The sequence below is a fragment of the Oncorhynchus nerka genome, linkage group LG12, assembly GCF_034236695.1.
Source record: "Oncorhynchus nerka isolate Pitt River linkage group LG12, Oner_Uvic_2.0, whole genome shotgun sequence".
Classification (NCBI taxonomy): domain Eukaryota; kingdom Metazoa; phylum Chordata; class Actinopteri; order Salmoniformes; family Salmonidae; genus Oncorhynchus; species Oncorhynchus nerka.
The window spans coordinates 68,250,165-68,273,219 of NC_088407.1; positions in this window are offsets into that span (position 1 = coordinate 68,250,165).

The window sequence follows — 23,055 nt, forward strand, 5'->3', positions numbered from 1 at the left end:
AAAGTTTAGTTTTTTTTTCATTCCATTTGTCAGTGGCCAATTTATTCATTGTCTTTTGTTTGGAGCACTCCTGTCAATCTTGAGTAAAAAACACACACCTCATTACGCATATAACTAGGCTTAGCCTACCTGGTCTGCGTGTAAATGTAGGCTTATGAATGCTCCCATTTGGGGATCTGTTACTATTTCTGATTGTCTTAACTAGCTGAATATATGTCCATTTTGTAGAGCTGGAGAAAATGTTGCCTTTAAGAACAATACAAGTCCAGGAGCCAAAGGGAAGCAGCAGTCAATAACACTAAGCCAATTAAAATCACTCTTCATTTAAGCTGAGATCTCTATTGATTTACCTTTCAATTCTCATCCATCAGCCAACTAGACTGTCTTGAAGGGTCTAGTGATAGACTGAGTTAAAGCACTTGGTGGGTCCAGTACTGACATCCGTCCCTCTGCCAGCAGCCTCTGAGACATTTAATTCATGTTTCAAGGTTGTTTGGTGTACCAAAACAAATCCATTAATAATTAAAGAGCTGGAAAAACACGGTTTTTGTTGTTGACATACTGTGATCCACCTGAAGTCCTCATTTATTTGCTTGTAGATCTATTTCAACAAAATAGTGTTCTATACAGCTAAATCGCTGGTGTGTTAGTTTTACGCTTTCATTTTTGTTTTTAACGATAGACAAACTAAGAGACATTCAAAAATGTGTATTTATGAATGTTAAGATGTTAGCCAGCCTTTGAAGGAAGTTGTAAATAATTGCACATTATATACATTAAATTATAATCAAACATGATGAGCATCATTAATGATCTTAAAACCACTTATGACATTAAATGTTAAAGGCTTCTCAAACAGGCTTCTCAAAAAACTATTAACGGAGGACATTAGAATAAGTAAAAAGGTACATTTATGGAAGCAGAAATCCATAGGGGATTTCCCAGCAACACACCAAATAAGGCGAGTTAGATGTTACATTGTACTCCATTATTGTTATTGACTAAAATATTGGTTTACTGTCCTGTTTGACTCTGTGTATCCTAACACAGCAAATAGGTTTTGACAAAGGTTTTTCAAGAGACACAACAAACCATGACCAGTATCAATTATTGAAAAGTGTCAAAAAGACAAACCCCCCTTTGAACAAGATATGTAGACGCATGTAGAGGTCATTGATGAGATATGCAGTTGCTTGAATACTTTTGTTGTTGCTCTATTTAAAAAAAAAAGTGTGATTGGGTCATGGAGGGCAGGTTATGACATGAAAAGTAAATGAGAGAATAAAAGTTGCGGATGTGGGCTTCTTCATCTACTGCACTGCAGCCGTTTTCTGCTTACTTTGAATTAATACTGTCTTGTAAGCATACCTAAATGTTAGTAATTCCAGTGCTTACAGCTGCATTTCTATACATACCATCCACCCCCCTTTTCTTGCAGACGTGGCCTTGGACTGTCAGTGTCTTCCCTTTCAAGCGACCATGTAGCAACTTTCTGGTCCAGCAGTTTTGAAAATCATTTGACCTCATCGGGTTTATTCAGTTGGAATATTCAGATGCTTCAGTGGACAAATCACAACTTTCACCCGCCCTGAGATATCAATCTCAAATATCCAGTCAGGTAGACCTACCTGATAACATCACCATTAAACATCTTTCAATCTTTTTCCAATCATCTGAAAAATCACACTGTAAAAAAAGCAGACCACCATTGTAACCTGTATATTTTTAAGATTTGCCATTGTTTAAGAGCAACGTTTCCCAACCCTGGTCCTTCAGTACCCCCAACAGTACACAAGCCCTGGTCTTCCAGTAACCCCAACAGTACACAAACCCTGGTCTTCCAGTAACCCCAACACTACACAAACCCTGGTCCTCCAGTACCCCCAACAGTACACAAACCCTGGTCCTCCAGTACCCCCAACAGTACACAAACCCTGGTCTTCCAGTAACCCCAACAGTACACAAACCCTGGTCCTCCAGTAACCCCAACAGTACACATTTTTGTTGTAGCCCTGGACAAAATGCACCTCAGTTCATTGAGGGCTTGATGATTATTTGACAAGTTGAATCAGGAGTGCTTGTCCTGGGTTACAATAAAAATGTGTATTGTCGGGGGTGCTCGAGGACCAGGGTTTGGAATCACTGTTTTAGAGTCAAAACCTGTATGTTATTTTCTCAGTAGATGGAGAATTATCTTAACATTGAATATATTTTCTCACCACACTGCGTCCTTTATAAATTACTTCCCGGATTAAAGTCATTCAATCACACTGATAAATACAGGCTAACATGAAGTGTTGACAGTAATGGCAGCATGGCTTGACATGAGATGACAATCCCCATTCATTATGCCATCCGATGAAGTGCACCATCACAAGAACACTGGAACAACACATGAAAAGGTCACATTGACAAGCTGACAAGAAAACCAGAAAATGGCTGTCACAGTGTGCTAAGAAAACACTAAACAAATGGGGTAAACTGTAAATGCTAACACTTTTTGAGATGATGGATGAGTGTTTAAAAGTAATACACCAGGTCACATCGCCCATTATATTTACTTTGAATTAAGTGGAATAAAACAGAATGATCTACTGTTTGGAAAGCAAATTTATTTTTTTATTTCACCTTTATTTAACCAGGTAGGCTAGTTGAGAACAAGTTCTCATTTGCAACTGATTGTCTTAACTAGTGGCTATTGCTGTAAAGAGATGACAATGAAAATACTCCAATCTGTCTTTAAGTTATCAAAATTCTTAACTTAATTGAGCGAACATCTTATTGGCACCAGCAGAAAACATCGGCCATATCCCCGGTGAGAGTACATCTTAATAACTGTCTTCATCATTGGGACAGTGCCACTTTTGTTTGTTTTTGGACAATCACTTCCTCTTCCAGGTTACATGGATGTCAAATTGTATTTGTGTCTCCCCTTTTCGTGGACCAATTATATGGGGATTAGGCAACATCGTTTTTATTGATCTGTTTGTAAATATCAGCAGAGTAGGCTACCCTATAGTTTTTGTAGCATAAAAAAAATGTGTGTGCGCACTTGGGTGTTCCGTACCAGTAAGACAATAAATCTACTTTCACCCCCAGGAAGAATGACACCTTTTTTTACATTCTGACAAGCGAGCACTTAGATATGATTATTTTCACATTTTCATTAATTCTTAGAATGTTTTGCGAATTACTTACATTGCATTTGGAAAGTATTCAGACCCCTTTACTTTTTTCCCTTTTTATTATATTACAGCCTTGTTCTAAAATGGATTAAATAGTCATTTTTCCTCATCAATCAACACACAATACCCCATAATGACAAAGCAGAAACTGTTTTTTTTTTGAATTTGTTGGCAGAAATATCACATTTACATAAGTATTCAGACCCTTTACTCGGTACTTTGTTGAAGCACCTTTAGCAGTGATTAAAGTCTCGAGTCTTATTGGGTATGACGCTACAAGCTTGGCACACCTGTATTTGGGGAGTTTCTCCCATTCTTCTCTGCAGATCCTCTCAAGCTCTGTCAGGTTGGATGGGGAGCGTTGCTGCACAGCTATTTTCAGGTCTCTCCAGAGATGTTCGATCGGTTTCAAGCCCGGGCTCTCTTTGTGCCACTCAAGGACATTCAGAGACTTGTCCCAAAGCCATTCCTGCATTGTCTTGGCTGTGTACTTAGGGTCGTTGTCCTGTTGGAAGGTGAACCTTTGCCCCCAGGCTTAGGTCCTGAGCGCTCAGGAGCAGGTTTTCATCAAGGATCTCTCTTTACTTTGCTCTGTTAGTCTTTTCCTCGATCCTGACTAGTCTCCCAGTCCCTGCCGCTGAAAAACATCCCCACAGCATGATGCTGCAACAACCATGCTTCACCGTAGGGATGGTGCCAGGTTTCCTCCAGATGTGACTCTTGGCATTCAGGCCAAAGTGTTCAATCTTGGTTTCATCAGACCAGAGAATCTGGCGCCGGAGAGGAAGGCTGAAGCTTTACGAGTCCCCAACCAATTGTGTTTTTTTGTTTGTGTCTTTGCAACTTATTTTTTTAACTTATTTTGTACGTAATGTTGCCGCTACCATCACTTATGACCAAAAATAACTTCTGGACATCAGGACTGCGATTACTCACCACGGACTGGCAGAATCCCTTTTTTCCTTTAACGAGTCTGACGAGTCTGACATTAATGATATACTGCTTTCTCCTGAACAGGATCTCCTGCGAAGATAAGGCAGAGAAAAAGGGGCCTAAGGGCATTTGAAGGCGATCAAATAGACCTCCACTTCCTTCCATTCTGCTAGCAAATGTGCAATCTTTGTAAAATAAAATAGATGACCTACATGGAAGATTAAACTATCAATGGTACATTCAAAACTGTAATATCTTATGCTTCACAGAGTCGTGGCTGAGTGACGACACTATCAACATACAGCTGTCTGGTTATACGAGTTGTATCTGGAGTTGTATCTGGTAAGACAAGGGGCGGCGTACTGTATTTTTGTAAATAACAGCTGGTGCATGATATCTAATGAAGTCTCGAGCTATTGCTTGCCTGAGGTAGAGTATCTCATGATAAGCTCTAGACCACTATCTACCTAGAGAGTTTTCATCTGTTTTTTTTGTAGCTGTTTACATACCACCAAAGACAGAGGCTGGCACTAAAGACCTCATTGAATTAGCTGTATTCCGTCATAATCAAACAAGAAAACGCTCACCCAGAGGTGGCTCTCCTAGTAGCCTGGGGACTTTAATGCAGGGAAACTTGAATCGGTTTTACCAAATTTCTATCAGCATGTTAAATGTGCGACCATAGGGGGAAAAAACTCTGAACCACTTTTTCTCCACACACAGAGACGCATACAAAGCTTTCCCTCGCACTCCATTTTGCAAATCTGACCATAATTCTATCCTCCTGATTCCTATATACAAGCAAAAATTAAAGCAGGACGCACAAGTGACTCGATCAATAAAAAAGTGGTCAGATGAAGCAGATGCTAACCTACAGGACTGTTTTGCTAGCAGAGACTGGAATATGTTCCAGGAATCCATCGATGGCATTGGGGAGTACACCACATCAGTCATTGGCTTCATCAATAAGTGCATCAATGATGTCGTCCACACAGTGACCGTACGTACACACCCCATGGATTACAGGCAACATCCGCACTGAGCTAATGGCTAGAGCTGCCGATTTCAAGGAAATGGACTCTAACCCAGAAGCTTATAAGAAATTCCGCTATGCCCTCCGATGAACCATCAACAGGCAAAGGATCAATAAAGGACTAAGATAGAATCAATCGTACTACACCGGTTCTGATGCTCATCGGATGTGGCAGGGCTTGCAGACCATTACAGACTACAAAAGGAAGCAGTAGTCTGAGTCTGTAATACCAACATGACTTAAGCAGACCACAATAGTCCCTGTGCTCAAGAACACTAAGGTAACCTGCCTAAATGACTACCGACCCGTAGCACTCATGTCTGTAGCCATGAAGTGCTTTTGAAAGGCTGGTCATGGCTCACATTAACACCATTATCCATAAACCCTAGACATTACATTTTACATTTAAGTCATTTAGCAGACGCTCTTATCCAGAGCGACTTACAAATTGGTGCTTTCACCTTATGACATCCAGTGGAACAGCCACTTTACAATAGTGCATCTAGGTCTTTTAAGGGGGGGGGGGGGGGGGGGTGAGAAGGATTACTTTATCCTATCCTAGGTATTCCTTAAAGAGGTGGGGTTTCAGGTGTCTCCTAGACCCACTCCAATATGCATTCCGCCCAACAGATCCACAGATAATGCAATCTCTATTGCACTCCACACTTCCCTTTCCCACCTGAACAAAAGGAACACCTATGTGAGAATGGAATGCTAGTCATTGACTACAGCTCAGCGTTCAACACCATAGCACCCTCAAAGCTCATCAATAAGCTAAGGACCATGGGACTAAACACCGCCCTCTTCAAATGGATCTTGGACTTCCTGACGGGCCGTACCCAGGTGGTAAGGGTAGGTAACAACACATCTGCCATGCTGATCCTCAACACTGGGCCCCTCAGGGGTGCGTGCTCAGTCCCCTCCTGTACTCCCTGTTCACTCATGACTGCATGGCCAGGCACGACTCAACACCATCATTAGGTTTTCCGATGACACAACAGTGGCAGGCCTGATCAATGACGAGACAGCCTATAGGGAGGAGGTCAGAGATCTGGCTTTGTGGTGCCAGGACGACAAACTCTCCCTCAACGTAATCAAGACAAAGGAGATGATTGTGGACTACGGGAAAAAGAGGACACAGCACGCCTTTCATCGACATGTCTGTAGTGGAGCAGGTTGAGAGCTTCAAGGTCCTTGGTGTCCACATCACCAACAAACTAACATGGTCCAAGCACACCAAGACAGTCGTGAAGAGGGCACAACAAAACCTATTCCCCCTCAGGAGACTGAAAAGATTTGGTATGGGTCCTCAAATCCTCAAAAGGCTCTACAGCTGCACCATCGAGAGCATCCTGACTGGTTGTATTACTGCCTGAACGCACTTCCGGGTTGGAGCGAGCCGGTCGCATCCGCGCTTCGGTCTGCAGGTTGTATAACTTTTTCATTACATTTCATTACATTTCATTATAGTACAACGGTCTGATTTGTCTAATCTTAGCAATTTCTTCTTAGCTAGCTACATAGTCGTCGTTGTATCAAAGATAATTGCGTAATTATCGTATTTCGTCGTCTCCTATCTGCCCAACACGTTCACCGTCTACCGTAGCACTGTAGTAACTATCACACTCAACTGAACGACTTGATTAGTGTAGTGTTAGCTAGCTACATAGTTGTCTTTGCTGTCTTCGTATCCAAGATAATTGTGTAGTTTAGAGTATGGAGTCTTAGAGTGATAATTGCGTTATTATCGTATTTCGTCGTCCTCCTATCTGCCTAGCAGCTAGCCAGCTAGCATACGTTCACCGGCTACCGTAGCACTGTAGTAACTATCACACTCAACTGAACGACTTGATTAGTGTAGTATTAGCTAGCTACATAGTTGTCTTTGCTGTCTTCGTATCCAAGATAATTGTGTAGTTTAGAGTGTGTAGTCTTATAGTGATTATCTTAATTCACCGAGGTTAGCTAGCCAGCTATTTTGTCGTCCTTAACGTAGGAGACACTCCTAGCTAGCCAATAGCCAGCCAACGTCTACTGAATAGAACTTTCGCATTCCGGTCGCATTCCGCTTCGCTCCACAGGTAGTATCACATTTTCATTTCATTTCATTACAGTCCCAACGGTGTGATTTGTTTGATCGTAGCTAGCTACATAGCTAGCTACATAGCCATCTTTGTTTCAAAGATAATTGTGTAGTCTAGAGCGATTTTCTAGGTTAGCTAGCCAGCTATTGTCGTTCTCCTAACGCAACGTAACGTAACCAACACTGCTAGCTAGCCAGCTAGCTCCCGAAAAGCAGCATTGTAGAAACTTCACACTCAACGGTACGACTTGATTAGGGTAGTGTCAACAACGCAGCTAGCCTACCCCAGCAGTACTGTATCATTTTAATCATTTTAGTCAATTAGATTCTTGCTACGTAAGCTTAACTTTCTGAACATTCGAGACGTGTAGTCCACTTGTCATTCCAATCTCCTCTGCATTAGCGTAGCCTCTTCTCTAGCCTGTCAACTATGTGTCTGTCTATCCCTGTTCTCTCCTCTCTGCACAGACCATACAAACGCTCCACACCGCATGGCCGCGGCCACCCTAATCTGGTGGTCCCAGCGCGCACGACCCACGTGGAGTTCCAGGTCTCCGGTAGCCTCTGGAACTGCCGATCTGCGGCCAACAAGGCAGAGTTCATCTCAGCCTATGCCTCCCTCCAGTCCCTCGACTTCTTGGCTCTGACGGAAACATGGATCACCACAGACAACACCGCTACTCCTACTGCTCTCTCTTCGTCCGCCCACGTGCTCTCGCACACCCCGAGAGCTTCTGGTCAGCGGGGTGGTGGCACCGGGATCCTCATCTCTCCCAAGTGGTCATTCTCTCTTTCTCCCCTTACCCATCTGTCTATCGCCTCCTTTGAATTCCATGCTGTCACAGTTACTAGCCCTTTCAAGCTTAACATCCTTATCATTTATCGCCCTCCAGGTTCCCTCGGAGAGTTCATCAATGAGCTTGATGCCTTGATAAGCTCCTTTCCTGAGGACGGCTCACCTCTCACAGTTCTGGGCGACTTTAACCTCCCCACGTCTACCTTCGACTCATTCCTCTCTGCCTCCTTCTTTCCACTCCTCTCCTCTTTTGACCTCACCCTCTCACCTTCCCCCTACTCACAAGGCAGGCAATACGCTCGACCTCATCTTTACTAGATGCTGTTCCTCCACTAACCTCATTGCAACTCCCCTCCAAGTCTCCGACCACTACCTTGTATCCTTTTCCCTCTCGCTCTCATCCAACACTTCCCACACTGCCCCTACTCGGATGGTATCGCGCCGTCCCAACCTTCGCTCTCTCTCCCCGCTACTCTCTCCTCTTCCATCCTATCATCTCTTCCCTCTGCTCAAACCTTCTCCAACCTATCTCCTGATTCTGCCTCCTCAACCCTCCTCTCCTCCCTTTCTGCATCCTTTGACTCTCTATGTCCCCTATCCTCCAGGCCGGCTCGGTCCTCCCTCCCGCTCCGTGGCTCGACGACTCATTGCGAGCTCACAGAACAGGGCTCCGGGCAGCCGAGCGGAAATGGAGGAAACTCGCCTCCCTGCGGACCTGGCATCCTTTCACTCCCTCCTCTCTACATTTTCCTCCTCTGTCTCTGCTGCTAAAGCCACTTTCTACCACTCTAAATTCCAAGCATCTGCCTCTAACCCTAGGAAGCTCTTTGCCACCTTCTCCTCCCTCTTGAATCCTCCTCCCCCTCCCCCCTCCTCCCTCTCTGCAGATGACTTCGTCAACCATTTTGAAAAGAAGGTCGACGACATCCGATCCTCGTTTGCTAAGTCAAACGACACCGCTGGTTCTGCTCACACTGCCCTACCCTGTGCTCTGACCTCTTTCTCCCCTCTCTCTCCAGATGACATCTCGCGTCTTGTGACGGCCGGCCGCCCAACAACCTGCCCGCTTGACCCTATCCCCTCCTCTCTTCTCCAGACCATCTCCGGTGACCTTCTCCCTTACCTCACCTCGCTCATCAACTCATCCCTGACCGCTGGCTACGTCCCTCCTGTCTTCAAGAGAGCGAGAGTTGCACCCCTTCTGAAAAAACCTACACTCGATCCCTCCGATGTCAACAACTACAGACCAGTATCCCTTCTTTCTTTTCTCTCCAAAACTCTTGAACGTGCCGTCCTTGGCCAGCTCTCCCGCTATCTCTCTCAGAATGACCTTCTTGATCCAAATCAGTCAGGTTTCAAGACTAGTCATTCAACTGAGACTGCTCTTCTCTGTATCACGGAGGCGCTCCGCACTGCTAAAGCTAACTCTCTCTCCTCTGCTCTCATCCTTCTAGACCTATCGGCTGCCTTCGATACTGTGAACCATCAGATCCTCCTCTCCACCCTCTCCGAGTTGGGCATCTCCGGCGCGGCCCACGCTTGGATTGCGTCCTACCTGACAGGTCGCTCCTACCAGGTGGCGTGGCGAGAATCCGTCTCCTCACCACGTGCTCTCACCACTGGTGTCCCCCAGGGCTCTGTTCTAGGCCCTCTCCTATTCTCGCTATACACCAAGTCACTTGGCTCTGTCATAACCTCACATGGTCTCTCCTATCATTGCTATGCAGACGACACACAATTAATCTTCTCCTTTCCCCCTTCTGACGACCAGGTGGCGAATCGCATCTCTGCATGTCTGGCAGACATATCAGTGTGGATGACGGATCATCACCTCAAGCTGAACCTCGGCAAGACGGAGCTGCTCTTCCTCCCGGGAAGGACTGCCCGTTCCATGATCTCGCCATCACGGTTGACAACTCCATTGTGTCCTCGTCCCAGAGCGCTAAGAACCTTGGCGTGATCCTGGACAACACCCTGTCGTTCTCAAATAACATCAAGGCGGTGGCCCGTTCCTGTAGGTTCATGCTCTACAACATCCGCAGAGTACGACCCTGCCTCACACAGGAAGCGGCGCAGGTCCTAATCCAGGCACTTGTCATCTCCCGTCTGGATTACTGCAACTCGCTGTTGGCTGGGCTCCCTGCCTGTGCCATTAAACCCCTACAACTCATCCAGAACGCCGCAGCCCGTCTGGTGTTCAACCTTCCCAAGTTCTCTCACGTCACCCCGCTCCTCCGCTCTCTCCACTGGCTTCCAGTTGAAGCTCGCATCCGCTACAAGACCATGGTGCTTGCCTACGGAGCTGTGAGGGGAACGGCACCTCAGTACCTCCAGGCTCTGATCAGGCCCTACACCCAAACAAGGGCACTGCGTTCATCCACCTCTGGCCTGCTCGCCTCCCTACCACTGAGGAAGTACAGTTCCCGCTCAGCCCAGTCAAAACTGTTCGCTGCTCTGGCCCCCAATGGTGGAACAAACTCCCTCACGACGCCAGGACAGCGGAGTCAATCACCACCTTCCGGAGACACCTGAAACCCCACCTCTTTAAGGAATACCTAGGATAGGATAAAGTAATCCTTCTCCCCCCCTTCCCTCCCCCTTAAAAGACCTAGATGCACTATTGTAAAGTGGCTGTTCCACTGGATGTCATAAGGTGAAAGCACCAATTTGTAAGTCGCTCTGGATAAGAGCGTCTGCTAAATGACTTAAATGTAATGTAAATGTGGTATGGCAACTGTTCGGTCTCTGACCGCAAGACACTACAGAGGGTAATGCGAATGGCCCAGTACGTCACTGGGGCCAAGCTTCCTGCCATCCAGGACTTCTATAACAGGCGGTGTCAGAGGAAGGCCCTAAAAATTGTCAAAGACTCCAGCCACCCAAGTCATAGACTGTTCTCTATTCTACTGCACGGCAAGCGGTACCGGAGCGCCAAGTCTAGGTCCAAGAGGCTTCTAAACAGCTTCTACCCCCAAGCCATAAGGCTCCTGAGCATCTAATCAAATGGCTACCCAGACTATTTGCATTGCCCCCCTTTTACACCGCTGCTACTCTATTGTTGTCATCTATGCATAGTCACTTTAATAACTCTACCTACATGTACATATTACCTCAATTAACCGGTGCCCTCGCACATTGACTCTGTACCGATACCCTGCTGTATATAGTCTTATTTTACTGTTGCACTTTATTTACTCGTTACTTTTATTTCTTAATCCTATCCGTATTTTTTGAAACTGCATTGTTGGTTAGGGGCTCGTAAGTAACCATTTCCCTGTAAGGTCTACACCTGTTGTATTTGGCTCATGTGACTAATAAAATTCTATTTGATTTGGGAACTTTACAGTCCTACTGATCAAACAACCATAAAAAGGTAGGCTATCTCACCCAATATGCACATCATCAACAACAAGATCAACAACTAATGAGTTAGATGAGTTAGAATCTAATGAAAGAACATTGGTAAAACACTCTCAAACTTTTTCAGCTTTTTGGCTGTCAAAATTGCACTTACAAATGATGGGGAATAGCCTGCTCATCCTTCTGCAGCTTGCCTGACAATCCATGCGTTGTCCCAACCAAGCACCCAAGCTTGGTGGCTAAAGTTGGCAAGCTACTTCCAGACAAAAATTAGAGAACACCTCACTGACCATTTTATTTGCCCTAGCAGAGCTGGTTAGGCTGTTTACATGCTATCTAGAGCATTTGTGACTAACTCTTACTTTTTTTGCCTACGTTTACAGACATCGGTCATGTTCAACGGGTCTGCACTCTGGTACACTCAGACATGAGTGTTCTTGTATATAGTTAACCAGAGTGAATTTGCGAATGCAAGAGATATGCTAACTGGATAACAGTCATTCAGCACAGCTAGCTAGATAGGAAAGCCATTCACATTTCTTGCTAGCTAAGCAAATGACACGTGCATCTCTAGCCGTGTAACCACCGAAAAACTATAGGAGGGGAAAAAGGCAGTCACTCACCCACTCCTCCAATGACATGCTGTCCTCCTCGCAGCTTGCTAGCTATCTAGCTAATGTTAGGCTTTGTGTTTTTTCTGTATAAATAGATACACTACCATATTAGCCACATTATGACTGACTTGTGATCATTGCTAGTTTGATTGTATTGACATTCCCAGCCTTAGTTCCATTTGTCCGTTTTTGTCCAGAATATTGAGTCATTTAAACTGAAGCAGTGCATCCTGAATGGAGGCAGCAAACAATGTGCCAGGCCAGCTGTGATTTACAACCTGATAGCAATATTTGTTTGGACTACCAAGAAATATATTGGTGAATTATATTAATCATGCATTGAGCTGCATCCATCTGTTCTGCAAACAATGCCTTAATGTCATGGAATGTTGAGTTAAATATAACCTATTTTTAAAACCACTTATGAAGTTAGTTTTGTAGCATCAACTGGGAATTTGATGTTTTTGACTGATATTATGATGGTCTGTTTGTTTCATATCTTCAAAGTACTTAAAACGCTGTCAGTTCCATTTTAATTCCTGGTATTTTTCTCTGTCAAAACATCTCATGGATCAGTTTGTTCTTTAGATTTTTCAATCAACCTTTACAGCAGGAGAGGCTGTATGTTGTCTAATCCTCTGTACACTTATCATACCTTGAAACTCCTTGACACATCTGTGTTTTATGTAACCTAGTTATTAAGAGCAGCCTGGAGCTGAAGGTTGTTCCACTTCATCACACCTCTACTGTGTGTTTCATACATAGCTGTGAATGGAATTATGTAATTTAATCGAGGGGGGTGTAATCTAAAGGAGTCCAGTGTATTCTGGGGTTTAACCCCATACATACCTCTTCAGTCAGAGTCAATATACTGTAGCAATGACATTTACTACTGATTGTTCGGAATTCAAATGTGATGTTGACATTCTCTTAAAAGGCAATGGCAAATGGGCATTCTACCATTCTGTCAGATCAGTGGCCAGATTGAGGAAATACTGTATGTTATACAGTATAGTGATAAATAGTGGAAATATAGTACTGTATTAAGAGACACTGCATCAAATCAAATCAAATGTTATTTGTCACATGCGTAGAATACAACATACTTACAAGCCCTTATCCAACAATGCAGTTTTAAGAAAATACCTAAAAAAGTAAGGAAGTCCCTGGCAGGATTCTGTCTCTCAGTGCTACTGTATGGCAGCCTAACTGTTCCAGGCCACCACATTGTTATGGCTATGATTAATTACTGTCCTGATGAAATGTGAGGGCTCTGAAAAAGTCACGGGGATGACACAGGCTCGTCAACATGGGATGGCGGGAGGGAAGGGCGTATCACACACAGACATTTGGAAGGAACCCAGGCACCATCCGATCGCTGCCTCTCAAAGGCTGTATTTTTCTTCTGTTTAGAGTTTCTTTCTATGACTAGTTTTATAAACAAATGCCAGCCTACTGTACATGGTTGTAACGTTCTTCGTCGGGCGAAAGAGAGGAGGACCAATGCGCAGCGTGGTAAGCGTTCATATTTTAAATATTTTAATGAACACTGAAAACAAAACAATAAACAACCAACGAACAGTCCTGTAAGGTGCAACACTAAACAGAAAATAACCACCCACAAAACACAATGGAAAACAGGCTACCTAAATATGGTTCTCAATCAGGGACAACGATTGACAGCTGCCTCTGATTGAGAAGCATACCAGGCCAAACACAGAAATAGAAAATCATAGACAAACTAATATAGACAACCCACCCAACTCATGCCCTGACCATACTAAAACAAAAGACAAAACAAAGGAACTAAGGTCAGAACGTGAGAGTACCCCCCCAAAGGTGCGGACTCCGGCCGCAAAACCTGAACCTATAGGGGAGGGTCTGGGTGGGTGTCTGTCCGCGGTGGCGGCTCTGGCGTGGGACGTGGACACCACTCCGCCTCCTTAACCGCCTCCGTGGCCTCTTAAGACCTCGGACTGGGGACCCTAGCCACGGGTCCCTATTGGACGGGAGATTCCGGCAGCGCCGGAGTGAAGGACGACTCCGGCCGCACCGGAGTGAAGGGCTACTCTGGCATCGGCGGCGTGACAGGCGGCTCCGGCAGCTCCTGGCTGACTGGCGGCTCCGGCAGCTCAGGACAGACGGGCGGCTCCGGCAGCTCAGGACAGACGGGAGACTCCGGCAGCTCAGGACAGACGGGAGACTCCGGCAGCTCAGGACAGACGGGAGACTCCGGCAGACTCCGACTCCGGCAGATTCCGGCAGCTCAGGACAGACGGGAGACTCCGGCAGCTCAGGACAGACGGGAGACTCCGGCAGCTCAGGACAGACGGGAGACTCCGGCAGCTCAGGACAGACGGGAGACTCCGGCAGCTCAGGACAGACGGGAGACTCCGGCAGCTCAGGACAGACGGGAGACTCCGGCAGCTCAGGACAGACGGGAGACTCCGGCAGCGCTGGGCAGGAGGAAGGCTCTGGCAGCGCTGGACAGTCGGGAGCACCTGTAGGGAGAAGACTGAGAGACAGCCTGGTGCAGGGGGCTGCCACCGGAGGGCTGGTGCGGAGGTGGCACCGGATAGACCGGACCGTGAAGGCGCACTGGAGCTCTTGAGCACCGAGCTTGCCCAACCTTACCTGCTGCCCGTAGCCAGGCCATGCCATAACACGGTGCCTACCCGGTCCCTCTCGCTCTCCGGTAAGTACGGGGAGTTGGCTCAGGTCTCCTACCTGACTTAGCCACACTCCCCGTGTCCCCCACCCAATACATTTTTGGGGCTGCCTCTCGGGCTTCCTTGCCAGCCGTGTTCCCTCGAAGCGCTGGCTCCCATTACCTGCTGCCTCCGCTCGCCTGGCTGCCTCCACCTGTTCCCATGGGAGGCGATCCCTTCCAGCCAGGATCTCCTCCCATGTTTAGCAATCCTCCCATATCCAGGAGTCCTGAGATCGCTGCTGCCCAATACCACGCTGCTTGGTCCTTTTTTGGTGGGTGGTTCTGTAACGTTCTTCGTTGGGCGAAAGAGACGAGGACCAATGCGCAGCGTGGTAAGTGTTTATATATTAAATATTTTAATGAACACTGAAAACAAAACAATAAACAACCAACGAACAGTCCTGTAAGGTGCAACAACACTAAACAGAAAATAATCACCCACAAAACACAATGGAAAACAGGCTACCTAAATATGGTTCTCAATCAGGGACAACGATTGACAGCTGCCTTTGATTGAGAACCATACCAGGCCAAACACAGAAATAGAAAATCATAGACAAACTAATATAGACAACCCACCCAACTCACGCCCTGACCATACTAAAACAAAAGACAAAACAAAGGAACTAAGGTCAGAACGTGACAATGGTGACTCATTTCTACTTAACGAGCTGAGCTGAGAATCTACCGAAATCAGTACATTAATGACACCAGGTTGGTCAAAAGTCAATAACTGCAGTAGGTGATAATGTGACTGATAAATCTATCAGGGGCATACTGGTGTCACAGCCTATCGTTACATTCAGTGACGTAGCTTCGGCCGGTGCAGTCACACCAGGGCCCGCAACATACATGGGCTCGGTGACGGGCCCGGATCTGCAGACCCTATGTAATTTGAATACCGCCCCACCCAAATATTAATTGTCACACAGATCCATCACATTTGCAATTTAACGAGAAGATCTTTCTTTAACATAGGTTATATGATAAATGATCCCACTGCATCACCAACAAAATGTTTTTTTGCCACTACATAAGTCAGCAAGTTATTTCATTGTATTGATGACAATAAATCAAATACATTTGCTAAATAAATAATATTATTCAATTGTTTCAATACTATGTTAAGATAATGAAATGCATTCTGGGATTCATTGTGCAAATACACTCCAAAGCGTTGTTTCTGTCAGCGTTTAAAGCAGTGGTGGGCCGTCAGGGCCAGCAAGGCCTTCTCTGCTGGCCTAAACATCATCAGAATATATATATATTTTTTTAAATATATTTTCCCACAAATATGTATTAAATTATTCCCCAAAGTAAGAGTTATACTCTTCATTTCATAGCTTTCCTCTTGGTTGCACTGCTTCCAGGCCCAGGTTGAGATTTGGAGGGCTGGTCTTTATGTTAGATCTTTTATCCAATCATATTCAGCCATCATGTGTTGCCAGGGGTCTAAAATCTGCCTACAGGCCTTCAGAATCAACAGTGCGGGCGCTTGTAGCTTAAAGTGAATGGAAATTAAAATTTAGTGTCAACCAATCAGCTTTAGAGTTGGCTATTGTACGCCTGCTGGCTGGCTCCAGTGTTACACAGGAGCCAGCTAGCAGGCGTAGTGGGTGCAGGTCTTTTGATTGGATTACCAATATTGAGAGGCAGGTCCTATGGGCAGGTCTATGCAGAACCTCAGAACTAGGAAACTGAATTTGATAAACAAATTCATTTGCGTACTACTAAGCTGTTTTTTCAACCCACAATGGCGGAAGGAGGAGAAGATATCGATTTGGTCGAGGATATAATTATAACGCCATTCTCAAGATGAACTTTTCAATAAAAGTTAGACATTGTAAGGAGAGGTCGCCTGACGCCGACGCTACAAAGCCTGTCACAGGCGGGAAAGGGGTTCGTTCGCCACTTTCAAAGTTCCAACTACGAGCGCTATCAATGGCTCACAGGCTCCGAGAAGCCTGTGTACTGCTGGGAAACTGTACTGCTGGGAATGCCTATTATTTGCAAGTGATCGATTTGGTGTTTGGAGCCACACTGGTTTTGCAAACTTGAGTTGCCTAACCAAGGCAGCAACGAGACACCAAAGTACGGCTGGGCACTTACAAGCAATGGTGCTTTTGAAAACTTTTGGGGACACCCGAGTGGATCTACAGCTCAACGAACAAGCGTGCAGGGCAACGGAGCTGCACAATGAAAAGGTGAAGAAAAATAGGGAAATATTGAAAAGACTCATTGATTGTGTCATGTTTTTGGGTAAACAGGAACTTTCATTTAGGGGACTTTTTGGACTTAAAGCTCAGAGTTTGTGGACCAGAAATGGATAGAAGAAGAATCGACTATGTTCTTGCCTATTAGTTGAACTGTTCTGTATTGTACTCTTCCCCTGCAATTCTCTGAATAAAAATGTAAATTTCAAGGTGACGCAATGCCTGGTTATACTGCGTTTCTGTCTAAATGTATAGTGTCTAGAGCCATGGCATCATAATGATGGTAATAAGAGGTGGATTAATTTGGGTGGGACTGTGTAGGACCTCACTGAAGGCCCAGGCCCCAGGCCCACAGCACACCACTGGTCTTAAGCAACAGTTGAGCTAGCTATCAAGAGACAATAGAAAATTGAAAATAATGGATTTAAAAATCAGCAATGTATCAACACAAAAGTGGAGCCCAAAAGAAGGACAAAAATGAGAACGCAAAGGAGGTATCAAAATGAGTTAAATTAGATTAATTTTCCAAATGCAGTTCAAGTGCAGCCATTGCTAGCACAAGAAATGTAGCGACCAGAAGAGGATGTAGGTTTATCATCGCCAGCAGCAGCTTTTAGTGGGTTGAATGAGCCAAGGCCAAGCTGTTCCATCACGCCAGAAGAAGCAACTTTGACAGAGGAGGATACATGTTGTCAGGAATCGGCGAATATGACCCTGAGCATTAGCCAGGCCAGACAAGCTATCCCGAGCCAGGCGGGGAGGAAGAGGAACAGGGCGAGGATAGAATCATGACGGCTGAGGAAACAAGTGGAAGTGAGATAGACAGCCTTTTTTCCTAGCCAACTGACAAGGGGCATTATGCAACAAATGTGGATGCAAAAGTTAAATGGCATGTTATTGCATTAGGCTCGTGTAAGCCTACTGGCCAATTCCCAAGAGATGACGAAAGGCAGTGTTTTTGCGAGTCGTACTACACCACTTCAACCAAGGCTGGAATCAAATTTCCACGTACATGGCTATGTTATTCGGCCAAGCTAGATTGCGTGTAATGTGAGCCTTGCTGGCTGTTCGGAGATTGGAGTGCCCCTTTCTTCTCTGATGCGTGGGTGAATGGGGTGAGAGATTGGCGCCATCTAACATTCAAAATAGCATGTCATGAGACATCCCAGATTCACATGGGTGCCTGTTTGGTATATGGGCAGTGGAAGCTCAATGGCACTATTGACATAGAAATGGAGATATGCGTGCTTAATGCAGCAAATTTCTGGCGACAGGTATTGGAGGCTTGAGCGCATGTACCTCTCACACTCACGCTCCTCAACAGCTTCTACCCCCAAGCAGTATTGGCACTCGACAATTTACACATACCCCTCCCTTTTGTACACTGCTGCCACTCGCTGTTTTTATCTATGCAAAGTCACTTCACCCGCACCTACATGTACAAATGACCTTAAGTAACCTGTATCCCCGCACACTTACTCGGTACCGTTGCCCCCAGTATATAGCCTCATTATTGTTATTCTTATTGTGTTACTGTTTATTATTACCGTTAATGTCAGTCTACTTGGTAAATATGTTCGTAACTCTTCTTGAACTGCACTGTTGGTTAAGGGCTTGTAAGTAAGCATTTCTCTGTAAAGTCTACACTTGTTGTATTAGGAGCATGTGACAAATAACGTTTGATTTGATGCAATGTCTCTTAATACAGTACTATATTTCCACTATTTATCACTATACTGTATAACATACAGTATTTCCTCAATCTGGCCACTGATCTGACAGAATGGTAGAGTGCCCATTTGCCATTGCCTTTTAAGAGAATGTCAACAGCACATTTTAATTCCGCAAAATCAGTAGTAAATACAAGTTTGATTTGATTTGATTTGCATCATGTCATTTGGCGTTCAGAGGGCACCGTGAAAACCTGTGGCAGGCCAACAGTGGGAATTTTCTCAGTATAATTGAACTGCTGCCATTTTACGACCCAGTTCTAAAATAACTTTTAGAATGCCCCGCAATATCCGCCAGTCCCTGATTTAAAGATGAAGTCGGAAGTTTACATACACCTTAGCCAAACACATTTAAACTTTGTTTTTCACGATTCCTTACATTTAATCCTAGTAAAAATTCCCTGTTTTAGGTCAGTTAGGATCACCACTTTATTTTAAGTATGTGAAATGTCAGAAGAAAAGTAGAAAGAATGATTTATTTCAGCTTTTATTTCTTTCATCACATTCCCAGTGGGTCAGAAGTTTACATACACTCAATTAGTATTTGTTAGCATTGCCTTTAAATTGTTTAATTTCGGTCAAACATTTTGGGTAGCCTTCCACAAGCTTCCCACAATAAGTTGAGTGAATTTTGGCTCATTGCTCCTGACAGAGCTGGTGTAACTGAGTCAGGTTTGTAGGCCTCCTTGCTCGCACACACTTTTTCAGTTCTGCTCACAAATGTTCTATAGGTTTGAGTCGGGGCTTTGTGATTGCCACTCCAATACCTTGACTTTGTTGTCCTTAAGCCATTTTGCCATAACGTTGGAAGTATGCTTGCGGTCATTGTCCATTTGGAAGACCCATTTGCAACCAAGCTTTAACTTCCTGACTGATGTCTTGAGATGTTGCTTCATTATAGCCACATAATTTTCCTCCCTCGTGATGGCATCTATTTTGTGAAGCGCACCAGTCCCCCATGCAGCAAAGCACCCCCACAACATGAGGCTGCCACCTCCGTGCTTCACGGTTGGGATGGTGTTCTTTAGCTTGCAAGCCTCCCACTTTTTCCTCCAAACATAACGATGGTCATTATGGCCAAACAGTTCTATTTTTGTTTCATCAGACCAGAGGACATTTCTCCAAAAAGTACGATCTTTGTCCCCATGTGCAGTTGCAAACCGTAGTTTTGCTTTTTTATGGTGGTTTTTAGAGCAGTGGCTTCTTCCTTGCTGAGCAGCCATTCCGGTTATATCGATATAGGACTTTTTACTGTGGATATAAATACTTTTCTACCGGTTTCCTCCAGCATCTTCTCAAGGTCCTTTTCTGTTGTTCTGGGATTGATTTACACTTTTCGCACCAAAGTACGTTCATCTCTAGAAGACAGAACTCTTCTCCTTCCTGAGCGGTATGGCGTCTGTGTGGTCCCATGGTGTTTATACTTGCGTACTATTGTTTTTACAGATGAACGTGGTATCTTCAGGCATTTGGAAGTTGCTCCCAAGGATGAACCAGACTTGTGGAGGTCTACAATAATTTTTCTGAGGTCTTGGCTGATTTATTTGATATCAAGCAAAGAGGCACTGAGTTTCAAGGTAGGCCTTGAAGTACATCCACAGGTACACCTCCAATTGACTCAAATGATGTCAATTAGCCTAACAGAAGCTTCTAAAGCCATGACATAATTTTCGGGAATTTTCCAAGCTTTTTAAAGGCACAGTCAACTTAGTGTATGTAAACTTCTGACACACTTCAACTGTATGTGTGTGTGTGTATATATATATATATATAAGTGGTAAAGTGTTGGTCCTACGTTTCATGAGCTGAAATAAAAGATCATAGAAATGTTCCACAGGCAAAAATTTGTTTACATCCCTGCCAAGATAATCCATCCACTTGACAGGTGTGGCATTTTAAGAAGCTGATTAGACAGCATAATCATTACACATGTGAACCTTGTGCTGTGGACAATAAAAGTCCACTGTAAAATGTTTAGTTTTGTCACACAACACAATGTCACAGATGTTTTAAGTTTTGTAGGAGAGTGCAATTGGCATGCTGACTGCAGGAATGTCCACCAGAGTTGTTGCCAGATAATTTTATGTTAATTTCTCTACCATAAGCCACAGACAACGAACACAATTGCATTTTATCAATGGCAATTTGAATGCACAGAGATACCGTGATGAGATCCTGAGGCCCATTGTCCTGCCATTCATGAGCTGTGATCAGCTCTTGTTTCAGCATGTTAATGCACGGCCCCATGTCGCAAGGATCTGTACACAATTTCTGGAAGCTAAATGTGTCCCAGTTCTTCCATGGCCTGCATACTCACCAGACATGTCACCCATTAGGCATTTTTGGGATGCTCTTGATCAACATGTACGACAACGCGTTCCTGTTCCCTCCAAAATATCAAACAAATTCACACAGCCATTGAAGAGGAGGGAAACAATGTTCCACAGGCCACAATCAACAGCCTGATCAACTCTATGTGAAGGAGATGTGTCGTGCAGCATGAGGCAAATGGTGGTCACACCAGATACTGACTGGTTTCTGATCCACGCCCCTACCTTTTTTCAAGGTACAGTATCTGTGACTAATCATGTGAAATTCATAGATTAGGGCCTAATTCATTCATTTCAATTGACTGATTTCCTAATATGAACTGTAACTCAGTACAATCTTTGAAATTGTTGCGTTTATATTTTTGTTCAGTAATATATATATATATATATATATATTCCGAACTCTGACATTGCTCATTCTGATATTGCTCGTTCAGATATTTCTTAATTTCTTGTATTTTAGTTTTTGGATTATGTTTGGCTATTGTTATTGTATTGCTAGATTTTACTGCGTTGTTGGAGCTAGAAACATAAGCATTTTGTTGCACCAGCGATAACATCTGTAAACCTGTGTACGTGATCAATAGACTTTGATTTGATTTGATAACTAGTTCCAGCTCAATGATGTCATCAGCACATGGTCACACTATGGTGTGGAAATGTTTCAACAATCTGTCATTTCATACTAGAAGTTAGTATGTGGTTAGTCCATGATGCTATGTCCAGTATTTCAACAAAATTGTTGGGATTTTTATAGAATTAAGAAATTTGGAAACATCTTCATTTTACATGTATCTGTGTAATGCTATTGCACTTCCTGTATGGTTCCTAGTCCTGACATTAAAATGGATGCAGTGTTAAATTAATTCACCATGCTGTATATATATATTTTTTTAATGTTGTTTTCTTCCTTTTGATCGTAGTCAGAATCCTATAACCCATTGCCTATTTTGAGGTATTACTGAGAAAGGGTAATTTGAGATCACTTTCTGCTCTGGGTAAACAGACCAAAGACACTAGCAAAAAAGACACTAACAAGCTTCCATCATTATCATTTAACTACTACAGTCTAGGTTACATCAAAAGTCTTTGGTGGTATTGATCCCATTATATCACTGAGATGACCTAATTATATGTGGCTTGTAAGGACATAATATATTCATCTCCATCGACCCAAATTACCCAATTAGTTTATTTGTCAATCCGTTGATTTGCTATGTAAGCAGTTCATTGTCTTCTATCAAAGCACAATATAAAGCCACATCATTGGATTTATGTGGGAAAATGTCTTACAAAAACCTTCCTTCAATTCCGGGGGAATAAAATATTCTGCCTTTAAATTCTCTTCTGATCAGAGGAGGTCATAAGGTAACCACAGAAGACCGTAGAACGTTTTTCTAACACTCAGATGATTACTGTCTCTGTTTGTTATCTTAATAAGGTGGTATAGTTACTACATATTTATATAGGACTGAGACTGGCTGGTTGAATCAGCATACGTATCAATATATGTTTTTAGTCAATGATCATTAATAACTGCATGTCCTTTTATCATATTTGAAACTTGTAAATTACAGTACATGAGTTATTTATTCTGTAGTTATTAAACAATTGTCAATGATCCGGTGGTAATTCAGTATTTGTGCTGCAAGTGTGCATTTATGCTGTTACACTGTCGTTGAGCTCTGCTTCCCGACCCAAGTACGGTGGGCCCCCGACATTATACATGGGATTAGGGCAGAGTAGGGCCTGTTTTTTTCATCAATAACCAGGGCATAATTTTTAACAATGATTCAATAGTTCATTAACATTTTGAAGCTGAGCCATTTGTTCCCTCCTGCTCTGCAGCTCAGTCATATCTTACGATCATAACATGGTGTCAGAAGTGCTTCAACCTCGTAAAGTACAGTATCAGTCAAAAGTTTGGACGAACCTACTCATTCAAGGGGTTTTGTTTATTTGTACTATTTTCTGCATTGTAGAATAATAGTGAAGACATCAAAACTATGAAATGACACATATGGATTCATGTGGTAACCAAAAAATGTGTTAAACAAATCAAAATAGA